The sequence below is a fragment of the Helianthus annuus genome, chromosome 4, assembly GCF_002127325.2.
Source record: "Helianthus annuus cultivar XRQ/B chromosome 4, HanXRQr2.0-SUNRISE, whole genome shotgun sequence".
Classification (NCBI taxonomy): domain Eukaryota; kingdom Viridiplantae; phylum Streptophyta; class Magnoliopsida; order Asterales; family Asteraceae; genus Helianthus; species Helianthus annuus.
In genome coordinates, this window is record NC_035436.2 from 154,891,760 (window position 1) to 154,908,542 (window position 16,783).

General features: G+C 42.5%; 1 non-coding gene across 1 annotated transcript; it reads right to left on the reverse strand.

Annotated features, from left to right (window-relative positions):
- Nucleotides 1-16,288: 16,288 nt before the first annotated feature.
- On the reverse strand, nt 16,289-16,394 carry LOC118491875. Its single transcript, XR_004892320.1, has one exon. It is a non-coding gene; the product is annotated as a small nucleolar RNA R71 (small nucleolar RNA).
- Nucleotides 16,395-16,783: the final 389 nt, after the last annotated feature.

Consider the following 16,783-nt stretch of genomic DNA (forward strand, 5'->3'; position numbering starts at 1 on the left):
CCCTGATAAGAACTTGTTTACTGGAGTGCCTAACCGATCGGTTAGCCGGCCGATCGAGCGGACCGTTCGATCGATCGACCTGAAAGGTAAGGATACTTCAATGTTTCCAAATGCTAAAACAAAAACTTCAAAATTCAAACCATCATACGCAAACACATCCTTCTCAAAGGAAGGAACAATCCACTCGAACAGCCATCCGATCGGCCTACCGACCGACCGGACAGGCTGTTCGAACGGAATGCCAATCCGAACAGTCAAGCCGTTTGATCGGACAACCGTCCGATCGACCAGCTGTCCGACCCTCCAACACTTGTTTTCCGTTTTACGCGTTGCTTATCGTTATGCTATCGAACTATTCAGGCTAACCCTACTCTCAAGTGCTCCTTTCAATCCATCAATCACTGTAAGTATACTCGATCCCTTTTTGCTTTCGGCACTTTTGGGTGTTACATACATTACTTATTCTAAATCACAATCAAACACACTACTCAATTACTTTAAACGCTAACCGTTACCGCATGTATTACGTGACTAAATGAATGCTTGTTGTTATGTTTACACGTGGAATGTTGTCTACCTGCCTTAACGACGATAGTACTATAGTTTGGACTCAGTACCCTTTCACACGGGGGTTGTTAAGGAAAATTACTTGCATGGATTACGGTGGTAATCATGTATTGCGAACTGCCTCCGGCAGTCAACCTGTAGTCATTGGTATCGATAGATCCATGCCAATAACTAACATGCTTCGTTTTCCTCTGTGTACGTGCTGGTTATGCGTAAACTATTTCGAACTTTATATGCTATTATCAAACTTGTATGCTCACCTTTACATTTTATGTATTGACTTTATTTTAACGTATGTGACAGGTGCTTAAGATGCTTATTTGCTAGGAAGGCGAAGCTAGAATAAAAGTCTAGAGTATAGTTGTCTGTAGATCTTGCAGCTTGAGTCTCTAGACATAGATAAACAATATTTTTATTTAAATCTGAGTTGTCGGAACAGAATATTTGACTAGATTTTATCTGTAATAATTTGTTTGCTATTTGAAGTACGGTATGGGACGTATTATATAAATTGAATAGTAATAATAGTTGTTATGGAAACTTCTAGACAATCTATTTCGCTCAGTGCCATGCCCCGATGATTCTGCCATCGGTTGGGGTGTGACAGATTGGTATCAGAGCCATAACTATAGGGAATTAGGCTAGACTCGACCTAGTCCGGGTCGAAGTCTTAGAGACCTAGACTATAGTTAGGAACCAACAGACCAAGCTTATGTGCTATATATCCTGCTAATTCTCATCATCACCGCATTCGAATTTTCAATAATGAGAAGGCGATTTAGTCAAGATTAGGTGTGAAAACCGTAAACTCTCGACTAAATTGCTGGATCAATGCTGTTTTATCAACTTATCAATAATCTCTTCATTATGCTTTTTCAATAACGAACGCTTGTTCAACGGGAGATTATACCAAATTAGGAGTGATATCCATATTTTGATGAATAATCTCCTCAATTTTACTAGAACAAGGAAGAAGTTGCTAAGCTAGGGGTGAAACCCTAACCTTGACAACTTGTTCGGACTTTTATTTATCTCACCAAGGCCTCGACGGACTCCAACGACCTGAACTCACGAGTATGACTTAGGGAATACGTGCTGAATGCCCAAGAATCGAGGTGGAAACAGGTCCCGAAGGTCGAAATGTGACGACAAGTCTATTGAGAATAGTCGAATCGCTTTGGGTAGTCGATGTCTAATAGCCGCAGACAATCTATTTCTCGATTTTTATGTGTTTCGATTCTGAGCCCGCAACTGCTGACTCTGATAGTTCGTCGATTTTATGTGTGTTATGTGTATTTATCTGTTTACGTGTCTAAATTTTTTTGGAAGATCCTTTGATTTTTGCTATCACTTTGATCGACACACACGACTCGCATTGCTCTTCTATCTCAAAACGCTAATAAGTCGCTACAATCGAGACGACATTATGCTACGATATACGCTGATAATATACTCGATATGCCAATACGAATTATACTATACTACTCGATATACTATACGCGACCGAAATATACGAACGACTCGCGAGCTTTGGATGATAGGTGATGTGCGTGAAGTGTGTTATATTTTTAGATATATATTTAAGCCCTTTTTACACTTTTAGCCAAGTTTTAAATTTATAAAACACGATATTTACTAACACTAAACACACATATGGGCAAGTGCACCCATCGTGGACGTAGTATAGTGTTGGTAAGATACCGAGGTCGTCCAAGGACACAAGAGCTTTTAATACCGGTTTATCCTCAACGTCTAATCAAATCAAAAGGTTAGAAAAATGATTTAAACTAAGAAAAATAAAAACTAACTAAATGCTGAAAAATAAAATAAAATAAAAACAGATAGACAAGATGAATCACTTGGATCCGACACGTGTATTAGTATAACCTTTGATTATTTTCGCACTTTTGCACTTGTTTAAGAGATTATCTTAGTTATTGTAGTAGGCCCCTCTTTTGAAGGCGACGTTACCCTCAACCCAGTAGTTTGAGTCAGCAAGGATACAATCCTAAAGGGTCGGATTATTGAAAGATAATGAATTAAGTTATTAATGCAAATTGTGGTAGGCCCCGCTTTTGGCGGTGACGTTACCCTCGGCTAAGTAGTCTGAGTCAGCAGGGATACAGTCCTAAATAGCCGGGTTATAGTATTAATAGTAGTTAACTTATGAGGGGGTCAAAGAGTTTGGATCCCCGCCATCCAATACCTATGGGCATTGAAGGAGATCCTACTAAATTTGACCCAGGTCCCAAGCAGGACCTCTAAACGCTGAACAAGGGCAAGACCTTTACCAAACCGTTCCCTTAACCCCCGACCAGGTAGCCAACATACCTCCATATAGACCGTGGAGATATGAATGGTGAAAATCTTTTATTTTATATAGACAGTAAAATAATGCCAAGACACCACGGACAAACGATAAGGAAAGATCACCTTCAACATAAGTAACTAGTTATTAAAGTCATTAATACAAAACCAAATAAAAAGTGCAAAAGATTAAAAATAAAAAGTATTATACTAAACACTTGTCTTCACCAAGTGATGTAAGAGACTTAGGCAAACATGGCCTTGATTGTCAAGAACTCTTACGATCAATCTTGGATCCCGAGATGACTCACACACTCTACGATGGACAATGGATGATGGTGGTGGATGATGGTGTTATGGTGGTGATGGGTGGTGGATGAGGTGTGAGAGAGGTGGTGTGCCAAGGGATGAGGGAGAATGAAACCAAGCTCCTCTATTTATAGGCTGGACAGAACGCTGGACACGGCCCCGTGTCCGCTGGACACGGCCCCGTGCCCGTCTGACACTCTCTCTCTTCATTAATTGTAATTGCGAATTACAATTAATGCGCCTGCTGTACTTTCAACACGCCCCCGTGCCCGCTGGGCACGGCCCCGTGGTGAGCAATGGAAGCTTCTACTGGTTTGTCTTTTCTGCTGCTTCCTGGGCACGCCCCCGTGTTCGCTGGACACGGGGCGTGTTCAGACTCTGTTTTCTTCTCTTTGTTTTGGGAGGTGCCGTTGAGGGTCCGGGCAGTCCACTTTTGTTCCTTTTCTTGTATTTATGGTAGAATTAGTGGTCTTTTTGCTTCTTTTGTGATTTTGAGCTCATTTCATCCTGAAAATACAAAAGGAAGACAAAAACACTCTTTTTCCAACATTAGTACTTAAAAAGGGTTAGTTTTATGCCTTAATTGATGTGTTTTATATGTTGCATTTTACACACATCAAATACCCCCACACTTGAACTTTTGCTTGTCCTCAAGCAAAACTCTTTTAATGTGGCTTACACTCCCAAATGGAATAGGTAGAAGAGAAGTTTTTAGCTTGTCCTAGAGTGTCGGGAATCCAAGGTTTTTATAGGTTTTATTATTATTTTATTTACAATCCTATTCGTTATGATTTATTTTGAACTTTTCATAAGATAAACTACTTATTTTGGCATAACATGCCTTATCAAAATTCCATTTATATACAAGTTCACATACCTCACGGGAGATCACTCAACACTCGGCCGAAGGTGTATATTTAAGTGAATCGCTCGAGAGCGGCACGGATTTACATTTTCCATAGGCTTGCCAAGCGATCAATCCTCCTCCTTTTTAACTTTTTACCTTTGTAAATATCAGGAGGACTTTTGGGGTGAAGGCTTGGGTTTAAAGGTGGGTGGTTGGTTAGTGGTTAGTAAAAAGGGCGAAAATCGTAACAAGTGTCGGTTTTCATAAAATACCTTATTTTTAGTGACATTTATTTTTGAAGTATTTCTCCAAACAAGCTTTTGTAGCTTTTGTTTGTTTTTTACTTCATTATTCATATTTTTTTTTTTTTCGTCACGTAGAGGGTATGTTTATGAAAATCCGAGCTTGTTACTAAAATAAGGGTGAAAAAATGAAAAAGGTTTTTGGTGGGTAAAAAAAAATTGTTTTGGGGGTAATGAAATGAAAGGTTTAGGCTCAAAGGGGTTTTTCTAGGGGGATTTTGGGTAGGTAAAAAAATGAAAAATAATGGTTTTGAAAGAAAAATAGTTAGTCCTAATGCCTCCATCATTTACTTACTTGGGTTTAAGTTGGTAAGGACCGGGAATGTATCGTTGTGGCAAGTTCTAGATTTGTAAAGACCGAGCGGCTATTCACACAAGAAACGAAAAATGAGCATTTAATCTAAATATGTATATTTTTGTGCTCAATAAAGGCTCAAAACTCACTTTTGTGGGAATGGGTTTTTTTTTAATGTGACCAAGCATATATAATCGAATTTTAGCTAGACTTGTTATACCGTTTCATAATTTTCTTATGTTAGCTCTTTTTATCACGACGCTATCGGTTGTAAATTTGTAAAAATATAACCTTTTTAGAACTTGTTATTCCCAACTTAAACTAAGACAAGTAAATAAAAATAAAAAATGAAAAAGTTTTTGAAAAAAATTTGGGGTGTTTAGCGGTTCCAATAGAGTTTTGTGTAAGGCTTGTTTTAGGATTTTGCAAAATTTCAAGGTTTTAGCATCCCCCCCACACTTAAATTACACATTGTCCTCAATGTGTCCAAAAATAAAGTTTTTGGTTGATTAGAATATGTAAAAGTGTGTTTAAAAACAAAGATTTGTGTTACTGGCACTCTGGACACGGCCCCGTGTTGACCGGGCACGGCCCCGTGGTCAAGTGCCAGTAATAAAAATTATAGAAGTGAAACAGAAGCCTGGACACGGGGGCGTGTCCGCTGAACACGGTCCGTGTCCAGTTACCTGAACTGGGTGATTTCCTGCAGGGGGCTCAGCACGGGGCCGTGTTGGTTGGGCACGGCCCGTGTGGAGCCTTCTGTTATGGAGATTTTTGTCGGTTTGTTCTGTTCTTCTGCATGGTTCCATTTTTCTCGTTCCCTTTTTCATCCATTACCACCACGAGTCCATAAATCATAAAAACCATCATAACATTACTAATAGAGAGATTACATAAAGATAGTTAATTAACTAAGGGGTACATAAGGTTATCATAAAGGTTCTACTTATTTAGGAAAATTTCGGGAATAGCTTCCCGATGTAGAAACATTCTCCAGCCCATGGCTCCTCGGTTTTCACTCAAAGCCATTCTTCTATCTCCCTTGGGAGGTAGAAGGTAGCCTCATTCTCGTCGGTATCTTGAGGAGGAGCGCTTACCGGGACTCCTTGCACTACCCTTGGTTGCGGTACTTGGTGCAAGGCGTGCCATTCTGCTGGGATGATAACCTCGGGTACTACATTCCACGCCCTGTGTGTTATCACCGGAACCAAAGGCGGGGAAGCAAGAAGGCTTAACCTTTGGTGCAGAAGGTTCACTTCTTGCAGGCAGCCCTCCAAACTTATCGTCAGATGATTAACGCGGTCCACTAAAGCTTCTTCTACACTTGTCAATTCGTCCACGGCTTCCCTTAAAGCATAAACGTAGTTTACTAGGGAATCCTCTGCGGTGGACGATCTCCTTCCATTTCGGTTATTCCTTGAAGATGTTCCGCTGTTTCGGCTGGCCATTTTCTGCGAAATAAGCCGAGGATAACTAAATTTTTGCAAAACAGTACCTCAAACACGGCCCCGTGCTCAGTGAGCACGGCCCCGTGTTCAACTGTCTGCAGGAATTTTTGTCTAATGGTTCTAGGTTTTTAAATTATTTCTATATACTTTCGTCGTGTTATGAGCTCAGATAATTTAAAAACAAAGTTATAGAACTAACTTTAGACAAGAATCCATAGCGAAAATTCCTACAAACCTCGCATAGAAGGTTGGAATCATGGGTTTCCAAGCTTCCATGGAGGTAGGGTTTGAAAAATTTTTGGAAGAAGAGGAAATGAACAAAAGTGGAAAAGACAAGATGGTCCTTAGGAACCTTCTTTTGGTACTTACCTAGGATGGTATATGTGAAGATTCCAAGGATCTCTGCTTGGTGGAGTGGTCAAAAATGAGCAGGATTCAGGCTGCATTTAAAGAAAACGACAGCACACTGAACACGGCCCCGTGTGCAGAGAAAATCCTGACACATTTTGTCCGTATTCTGACAGAATCAGCAGAAAATCTTCTGAGCGAACATGGGGGCGTGGTGGCCAGACACGGCCCCGTGTCGGAGGGCTGTTTTATGGAGTTTCGTCTTTTCTAAGGAGCTAACTTGTATCGGGTGGCTCCTGACTTGTTGGAACAACCCCAAAGTGCCTAAGATACCTTAATTGTCCTATACTAAGGCGGGAACGCAAGAGGTTGTCGGTGAGGGTAATTCCTATTTTTATTCTAGGTGGACAAGTCCAACCCTTTCCCGGGCTCTCGTTAAAGAAGGTGTATGCCGAATCGCTCAGGTCTATGTATGCACCGAACGAGGTCGATGGGGAGTCCTTCACGGCACAATCGGCACAGGGACGACTATCGTCCACGTCTTGTTTAGGAAGAAAGGTATTTTCGGGAGCAACGAGGTTGTCAGAATGCGGTTCCAACATTTCCTCATGGTCATCTTCTTGGGATGGATCTAAAAAATCCTTCCTAAGTTCTTTTGACCAATTTAGAAGTAGTTCTTCTAGTTGAAATAGCTCGTCAAGGAGCATTTCTCCTAGAATGTCTGGCTGGGCGCATTCAAGGGAGAAATAATGTTTATTTTTACTTTCGCCCCTCTTAAGGTTACAAGGAATTGGTGGGTCTATATAGTGTGGCCTATAAGTGAGGAAGAAACATTTTAATTCCTCATGTTCGCCTCCACATATTTGACACCACAAACCATAAGAGTGCCGAAAGTAAAAAGAATCATTATCACTCATGTTTGTATCAGAAATTACCAACCGCCGGGATCAAACGGTTCTGTTTTCAGTAACTGAATCTTGGGCACGGGGGCGTGTTGAGTGGACACGGCCCCGTGTTCAGCCTACTGTCTGATAAAAAACAGGATTGCCAGTTCCAATGATTGGGCACGGGGCGTGTTCAGCGGGCACGGCCCCGTGCTGAGCTCTGCAGAAGCTGAAAAATCTAAAAAAAATCCTAAAAATTAAAGAAAAATAAAAAGATGATTAGGCCGTTGATTCCTAACTTTCTTAAAATCCTTGTGTCCCCGGCAACGGCGCCAAAAACTTGATGTGCGTGAAGTGTGTTATATTTTTAGATATATATTTAAGCCCTTTTTACACTTTTAGCCAAGTTTTAAATTTATAAAACACGATATTTACTAACACTAAACACACATATGGGCAAGTGCACCCATCGTGGACGTAGTATAGTGTTGGTAAGATACCGAGGTCGTCCAAGGACACAAGAGCTTTTAATACCGGTTTATCCTCAACGTCTAATCAAATCAAAAGGTTAGAAAAATGATTTAAACTAAGAAAAATAAAAACTAACTAAATGCTGAAAAATAAAATAAAATAAAAACAGATAGACAAGATGAATCACTTGGATCCGACACGTGTATTAGTATAACCTTTGATTATTTTCGCACTTTTGCACTTGTTTAAGAGATTATCTTAGTTATTGTAGTAGGCCCCTCTTTTGAAGGCGACGTTACCCTCAACCCAGTAGTTTGAGTCAGCAAGGATACAATCCTAAAGGGTCGGATTATTGAAAGATAATGAATTAAGTTATTAATGCAAATTGTGGTAGGCCCCGCTTTTGGCGGTGACGTTACCCTCGGCTAAGTAGTCTGAGTCAGCAGGGATACAGTCCTAAATAGCCGGGTTATAGTATTAATAGTAGTTAACTTATGAGGGGGTCAAAGAGTTTGGATCCCCGCCATCCAATACCTATGGGCATTGAAGGAGATCCTACTAAATTTGACCCAGGTCCCAAGCAGGACCTCTAAACGCTGAACAAGGGCAAGACCTTTACCAAACCGTTCCCTTAACCCCCGACCAGGTAGCCAACATACCTCCATATAGACCGTGGAGATATGAATGGTGAAAATCTTTTATTTTATATAGACAGTAAAATAATGCCAAGACACCACGGACAAACGATAAGGAAAGATCACCTTCAACATAAGTAACTAGTTATTAAAGTCATTAATACAAAACCAAATAAAAAGTGCAAAAGATTAAAAATAAAAAGTATTATACTAAACACTTGTCTTCACCAAGTGATGTAAGAGACTTAGGCAAACATGGCCTTGATTGTCAAGAACTCTTACGATCAATCTTGGATCCCGAGACGACTCACACACTCTACGATGGACAATGGATGATGGTGGTGGATGATGGTGTTATGGTGGTGATGGGTGGTGGATGAGGTGTGAGAGAGGTGGTGTGCCAAGGGATGAGGGAGAATGAAACCAAGCTCCTCTATTTATAGGCTGGACAGAACGCTGGACACGGCCCCGTGTCCGCTGGACACGGCCCCGTGCCCGTCTGACACTCTCTCTCTTCATTAATTGTAATTGCGAATTACAATTAATGCGCCTGCTGTACTTTCAACACGCCCCCGTGCCCACTGGGCACGGCCCCGTGGTGAGCAATGGAAGCTTCTACTGGTTTGTCTTTTCTGCTGCTTCCTGGGCACGCCCCCGTGTTCGCTGGACACGGGGCGTGTTCAGACTCTGTTTTCTTCTCTTTGTTTTGGGAGGTGCCGTTGAGGGTCCGGCCAGTCCACTTTTGTTCCTTTTCTTGTATTTATGGTAGAATTAGTGGTCTTTTTGCTTCTTTTGTGATTTTGAGCTCATTTCATCCTGAAAATACAAAAGGAAGACAAAAACACTCTTTTTCCAACATTAGTACTTAAAAAGGGTTAGTTTTATGCCTTAATTGATGTGTTTTATATGTTGCATTTTACACACATCAATAGGTTTCTGTATTCTGACTGCCTCTGTGATTAAATGCGTATGTGCTTCTGTGCTTCTGTGTTTCTGTGCCCTACGTGCTTACGTGCTTATGTGCTTCTGTGACTACGTGAATCTATGGTTATGTGCTTATGTGTTTATGCGATACGTGTTTCGACGTGTTCCTGAGCTTTAGTAAGTAGTAGACGTGTGAGGTGAGATTCGATTTTGATGTGTCTGAGACCTACGACGATGTCTGTTGCAGACCATGTCGTCATCCGGACACCGAACCCCACTTACCTGCCAAGAAAAGAGAGACATACGTCTTGCTGCTATCATCGCCAAACAAGTAGCTAAGGCTGTGAGCGATGTCTATGTAAACGTTAGCAAATCTTCCGAGGAATCGAGAACTGAAGCTCCCAAAGATGCTACCAAGACTGTTTTCAGCTTTAAACAGTTCAAGGCATGCGGACCAAAGGAATTCACTGGAGAAGATGGCCCAACAACTATGTTTCAATGGTTTGATTCCATCGAAGTCACTCTGCGCCAAAGCGGCTGTCCAGAAAATCTCTGTACCCTAAACGCAACCGGCGTCTTCCAGTCCCGAGCTCTAGACTAGTGGACGGCCGAGCGAAACAAACGCGGGAATGATGCAGCTTATGAGTTGACAAGGAAAGAGATGAAAGCCATTATGATGGACGAATTCTGCCCTCCCCATGAACGCGAAAAGCTGGAGGACGAGTTTTGGAACATTAAGCAGAAGGATGGAGATAACGCAGCCCTAACTGCTCGCTTTAAACAGCTCCGCATCATCTGTCCCGATCAAGTCAAGACGTCAGACATGGCCATCAAGAAGTACATTCGAGCTCTACCCGATTGTGTTGCTGATTTTGTTCACGCCGCGAAGACCTCAACAATTGAAGAGACTTACTTGCTTGCCGCCGAGATCAACGACAAACGAGTAAAATCTGGTTTTTGGGATAAGCCCTCCAAGTCTCTGCATCAAGCCACCACTGCATCGACCGCCGAAACCGCCACTGTTCAACCATCAAAGTCATCACGCCGCAGGAAGAAGCACAACAACAACAACAGCTCCAACAACAAGAACTGTGCTGTCACTACCACTGCCGCTCCTCTGCAAGCCGTACCGGCTCAGCAGCAGTCTCATCATCGACCAGCACCAGTTACTCAAGCGCCGCCAGCAAAGCGTGCTTACACAGGTCCCAACCCGCTCTGCCCGACATGCTCATATCATCATCCGGTGGGTCTCGCCTGTCGTTTCTGCGCTCATTGCAATTTATACGGCCATTTTACTGCCAATTGTCGCTATGGTCCTCGTCAGGCCCCAGTTCAAGCCACTGCTCATCAAGCTCTACTCCCAGCCCCGCAAGGCCAACAAGCGGCTTAGGCACCCGCGATCAATGCTCGAGTCTGCTTTGCATGTGGCGACCCTAACCATTTTGCAAATATGTGCCCGAACAGGGTTGTGAAGTAAGAGCCCCAGCAGCAGCAACAAGCAGCACGCGCCAGAACCATCAACATCAATGCTCGCCAAGCCTAGGCTGACAACAATGTGGTTAATGGTACGTTCCTTGTGAATGGTATTTATGCATCGTGTTTGTTTGATACTGGAGCCGATAACTGCTTTGTGTCATTTGAATTCGAGAAGCTCCTTAGTCGTAAACGCTCTTATCTGTCCTCGTCATTCGAAGTTGAAGTCACTACTGGAAGAACTGTCGCCGTTAATTCTGTTCTTCGTGATTGTACTCTCGAGCTCAACAAGCACATTTTTCCAATCGACCTCATTCCGATGCAGCTCAGAAGTTTTGACGTCATAGTAGGCATGGACTTTCTTCGCGAAAACCATGCTGAAGTTGTGTGCTTCGACAAGATGATTCGATTCTCGCTCGCGAATGGTGAGTTATTATGTGTCTATGGCGAAACTGCTTCGAAAGGTCTCAAGCTCATGTCATGTATCCAAGCTAGCAAGTATCTCCGCAAGGAATACAGAGCTTTCTTGGCCCACATTGTAGTAGCGGAGAAGGAAAAGAAAAGGAAGACAGAAGTCAAAGACGTTCCCGTGGTCCGTGAATTTCTTCAGGTGTTCCCTGACGATCTTCCTGGACTACCGCCAAGTCGTGATATCGACTTCCGTATCGACCTCATTCCTGGAGCTAACCCCGTAGCCAAAGCCCCTTATCGACTCGCGCCATCCGAAATGCGGGAACTCTCGAACCAACTCCAGGAATTACTTGAAAAAGGTTCTATTCGCCCGAGCACCTCTCCTTGGGGCGCTCCAGTCCTTTTCGTCAAAAAGAAGGATGGGTCGTTCAAGATGTGTGTCGACTACTGGGAATTAAATAAGTTAACCATCAAGAACCGTTACCCCCTACCTCGCATCGACGATTTATTTGACCAGCTACAAGGTGCTACGTGTTTCTCGAATATCGATCTACGCTCAGGCTATCATCAATTACACCTTCAGGAAGAAGATATACCTAAAACCGCTTTTCGCACCCGTTACGGCCATTATGAGTTCGTTGTTATGCCTTTTGGTTTAACCAACGCACCCGCGGTTTTCATGGATCTGATGAATCGCGTGTGTAAACCTTATCTCGACTGTTTTGTCATCGTGTTCATCGACGATGTCTTGATCTATTCCAAATCGAAAGCCGAACACGCTCAACATCTACGTTTGGTTCTCGAGTTACTTCAGGGGAACCAACTCTATGCCAAGTTCTCCAAGTGCGAATTTTGGTTAGAAAAGTTCAGTTTCTGGGTCACATCGTGAATAGTCAAGGTATCCATGTCGATCCCGCGAAGATTGAAGCAGTCAAGAGTTGGATTACGCCTAAGAACCCGTCTGAAGTCCGTTCTTTTCTCGGATTAGCGGGCTATTATCGACGATTTATCGAAGGATTCTCCAAGATCGCTGTGCCGCTTACCGCTCTTACGCATAAAGACAGGTCTTTTGTTTGGGGAACTGAACAAGAGTCTGCTTTCCAAACCCTCAAGCATAAGCTTTGCAACACTCCTGTTCTCACATTGCCCGATGGGAACGACGGTTTCATTGTCTACTGTGATGCTTCCAACCTTGGTCTTGGTTGTGTCCTCATGCAACGAGACAAGGTTATAGCTTACGCTTCTCGACAGCTCAAAATCCTCGAGAAGAACTATACAACCCATGATCTCGAGCTAGGCGCGGTTGTTTTTGCATTAAAGATTTGGCGACACTACCTATATGGTACCAAGTGTACGATCTTCACCGATCACAGGAGTTTACAACACATCGTTAATCAGAGAGAACTTAATATGCGTCAACGTCGATGGGTAGAACTTCTTAACGACTACGACTATGAGATTCGTTATCACCTAGGCAAAGCAAATGTTGTTGCCGACGCACTCAGCAGACGAAGTTATTTGCTCAGCATTTGTAATACCCAAGCCCAACACGATCTCGAAACCCTCATCCGTGAAGCTCAACATGCTTGCTATAATGAACGCACCTTGAAGAAGAAGAGAATCTATCACGATGGAGCTCAGCTTGTAAGCAAATCGAATAGAATCTTCTATTTTCTGGACCGAATTTGGATCCCTAAGCGGACCGAATTGCGAAAGATTTTAATGGACGAAGCCCAAAAATCTCGGTATTCTATTCATCCCGGTGCCGATAAAATGTACCAGGATCTTCGCTACAAGTACTGGTGGCCGGGCATGAAAAGGGATATCGCTCTCTATGTCAGAAGATGCCTGACTTATGCAAGGGTCAAGGCTGAACATCAAAGACCCTCTGGCTTACTCGAACAACCGCCAATCCCTATATGTAAGTGGGAGAGTATAGCTATGGATTTCATAACCAAGCTTCCACCCACGTCATCAGGTCATGACAACATTTGGGTTGTCGTTGATCGTCTGACCAAATCAGTGACGGGTGGTCCGTTGGACAACCCTTAAATGGCTTAAAAAGATTAAAATTCCATGCTTTACCTGGGTATTTGCTTGAATATAGTAACTATGAGTGTATGTGTGGTTTCACAGGTAAAACGCTTAATACGGTGAGGTTAAGTACATGGCATTGTAGTGGAATGGCTAAAGATTAATTTCCATCACATCTCATTAATATCTACAAGGAAAGAGGCGGCCTACCTATGTGAAAGACACAATTGTTTTAGCAAAAGTCAACAAGCAACATTAAAAAAATATATCATTTGTTTTTGTGGGGTTCTCGAGAGGCACACAAGGAGATTTATACAAAAACATCATGTGCACATGGGGGACTTTCGATGGCAGCAGGCAAAACAAAAGTCAACAATAGCATCACGTTGGAGTTTTTCTTGGCAGCATCACATCACCATAAAAACATCAAAAACATCATCATCATATGAGCAGGTCTTAGGTGTAGCATTATTATCATTATCACTTACATGGGCCAATATCATTGGTATCATTTGGGCGGCACATGTTGGAGGCTTTTTGGATTGGGCCGACATCATCAATCATCATCTCAACCTCAACCGTCATACAAGGAGAGCCTGACATATCATTAGCAACATCAACATCATTAAAAAGGATTTGGCAGTTGGTGAGTGGGCCGCCATATTGAGAAGAGAGGAACTTGTGGAATGTTAATTGGGTTCTGTTGACGGCACATGCAAGTCAGAGCTCCACCGTAATTTACGGTGGAGCCGTAAATTACGGCGGCCATGAAAGGTGCATAAGCCTCCACCGTAAATCAGTGTATCTGTACCGTAACAGTTTCAAGATTACCGTAATTTACGGTATGGCCGTAAATTACGGTGGACATGACGAGGAAAATGGTAACTGCTCATTAAACTCGATTTTATTGTGTCTTTTGAGATTATCTCATCATTGGTTGGTTCTTGGACACCTTGGGGATGAATTTTGGCTTGTGGCTTGTTTTGTGAACAATTTCAATCATTCGGTTTGTATTTTCGATTCGTATGAACAATAGTTTGATGTTGATGATGATTCACCGAGCCATGTGCGGCTAAACTCTTCGGTGATCATCCTAGGTGAATGTTTCTGAAACTTTTGTGTGTTTAATTTCTGCATTTCTAGAATGATATCTTGCGTTGCTTGAATGTCATGGTGTATGTTTGATTGTTTGTAGTGTGTTAATCTATATTGCAATTCCTAGTCTTAATCGTACGTTCTTGGTGCCGTTGGCAACCGAGATATCACGGGAAGGGTTAGGGTTGGTTATTGGTTAATAGGTCATCGGGAAACAACCTCGCGTTATCTAATCCGAGTACTTTGTTCCCTTTTATCACTTCAATCACATATACACGAGTTATGTCTATGTAACTCTTTCTAGTGAAATTGCACACAACTGTTTAAAGAAACTGAAACCTAGGGTGATCATTGTTCTCTCCTAACTGTTTACAACCAACTTTGATTTGAATTAGTTCTTAATTTAGTTTTCTAAAACAACAATCCACAATCTTGAATTTTAATTTTCTGCAATTTAGTTTAATAATTAGTTTAAGTGCAAAGCTATATAATCGACACATCTTCCACATACTCCCTGAGTTCGATACCCTACTACCACTAACTACAGTTGTTTAGGGATTAAATTTGCGTGACCCACGACATCACGTCAAATTTTGGCGCCGTTGCCGGGGAGTAGTGCGCAACGTGTGTTAGTTTAATAGTTTTGTTTATTATTTTCGGGTTTACGCTGGTTGTGTTTAGTGTGCAGGTACTTCAGGTGTATGCATACTAGAGGCTCTCACAGGTCATCACCGCTATCGTTTGATCCGGAAATTGAAAGAACGCTACGACAAAACCGAGTTTTAGTGCGAGAAAACAAAATCATTGGTTCACCCACTTCACCCATTACACCGAGAAACATCATGGCTGATTCTCAGATTCCACCTACAATCAGTCAAACAACCTCATCCTTTATACCTACTTCCACTCAACCATCACCAAACACTACAGTACCTAATACCACCGCTGAATTTACACCATCCAATGTCACCCAACCAATCACCACTCAAACTGAGCCTACCATCACATACGATCCATCCACCACAATCCCACCATTATCTCACTTCTTTCCCCCAACTACGGGTCACTCATCATCTACCTTCACAATTGCACCCAATTCAACTATCGTGCATACGACTTCATCTTTTAGACCACAACAACAACAGTCGGGCTTCCAGTATTCGACCATCCCATTTGGGCAGACCTCGGGAATTCAAGGAGATGGTTATGATGAGGGATTTGAAGACTATGAGGGTTATGAAGATGATGGGTACGGTTATGGAGGTTATGGTGATCAAGGGGAGTTTGGGTATTTGCAAAGTCAATCTCAAGGAATGGCAAGTGTTGGTGGAATGCCACAACAACAAATTATACCACAACACATTCGGCCAAGACCACAAGGGCCATCAATCCAACAACCCATTCCATTGCAACAAGTTAGGCCACAACATGTACACCCACAATTTCAAAGGCCGAATCAATACCCACCGATGCCCCAACAACCAATTGCACCACAAGGGCCTATACCAAGACCAATGGGTCCTATTCGTCCAAGGGGTCGATTGGGTGTTCCAAGAAGGCATCTTAGGGAACAAGCAAGGGGAATAGAGGCACATTTCAGGCCAATCATTACTCAAAACCCTTCACCGGTGGTTATCCCTCACAACAACCAAGGGAGAACTTTTGAAGTAAGAACAAACTCGTTGCAAAGTTTACCGAAGTACAAAGGGTTAGCAACGGAGGAGCCGTATTTCCATTTAGAGGCCTATGACTCAATTTGCAACACTTTTGGGAGTCAAGGTTTTTCGGCAGACGAAGTCAAGTTGGTCTTATTTCAGTTTTCTTTGGAGGATAAGGCAAAGAAGTGGTTCTACACTTTGCCTTCGGCATCAATATATACATGGGGGGAGATGCAACAAACCTTTTTGGATGAATTCTACACCGCCCAAAAGACCAATGATGCACGGAAGGGATTGAGAAGCTTTCAACAACAACACGGTGAGATGTTTCATGAGGCGTTTGAGCGTTTTAATATGATGATTAAAAACTGCCCTCATCATGGAATTGAGTTATGGGAGTTGATGAACGCCTTTCATGAGGGGTTGAGTGCCGAAGACGCACGTGATTTAATGTCTATCACCGGAGGGACGTTTGGAACGAATTATGAGAATGAAGATTGGGAGTTTTTGGAAAGCATGGCCACTACATCAAAAAGGAAGGCCCAAGCTTCAAGAAGAGCCCGACCAACCACTAACCGACCACAAGTGCACGCCATAGATGATGGTAATGTTCAAACCACTAACCAAATATATAATGTTTGTGCTTTGTGTAATGAAATAGGTCATGCGGCTGAAAATTGCCAAGGAATGTTGGAAGGACAATACGAGGAAGTCAATGCGGTTCAAGGTCAAGGTCAAGGAGGGGGTGGTAGAAATTACAACAACATGAATTCTA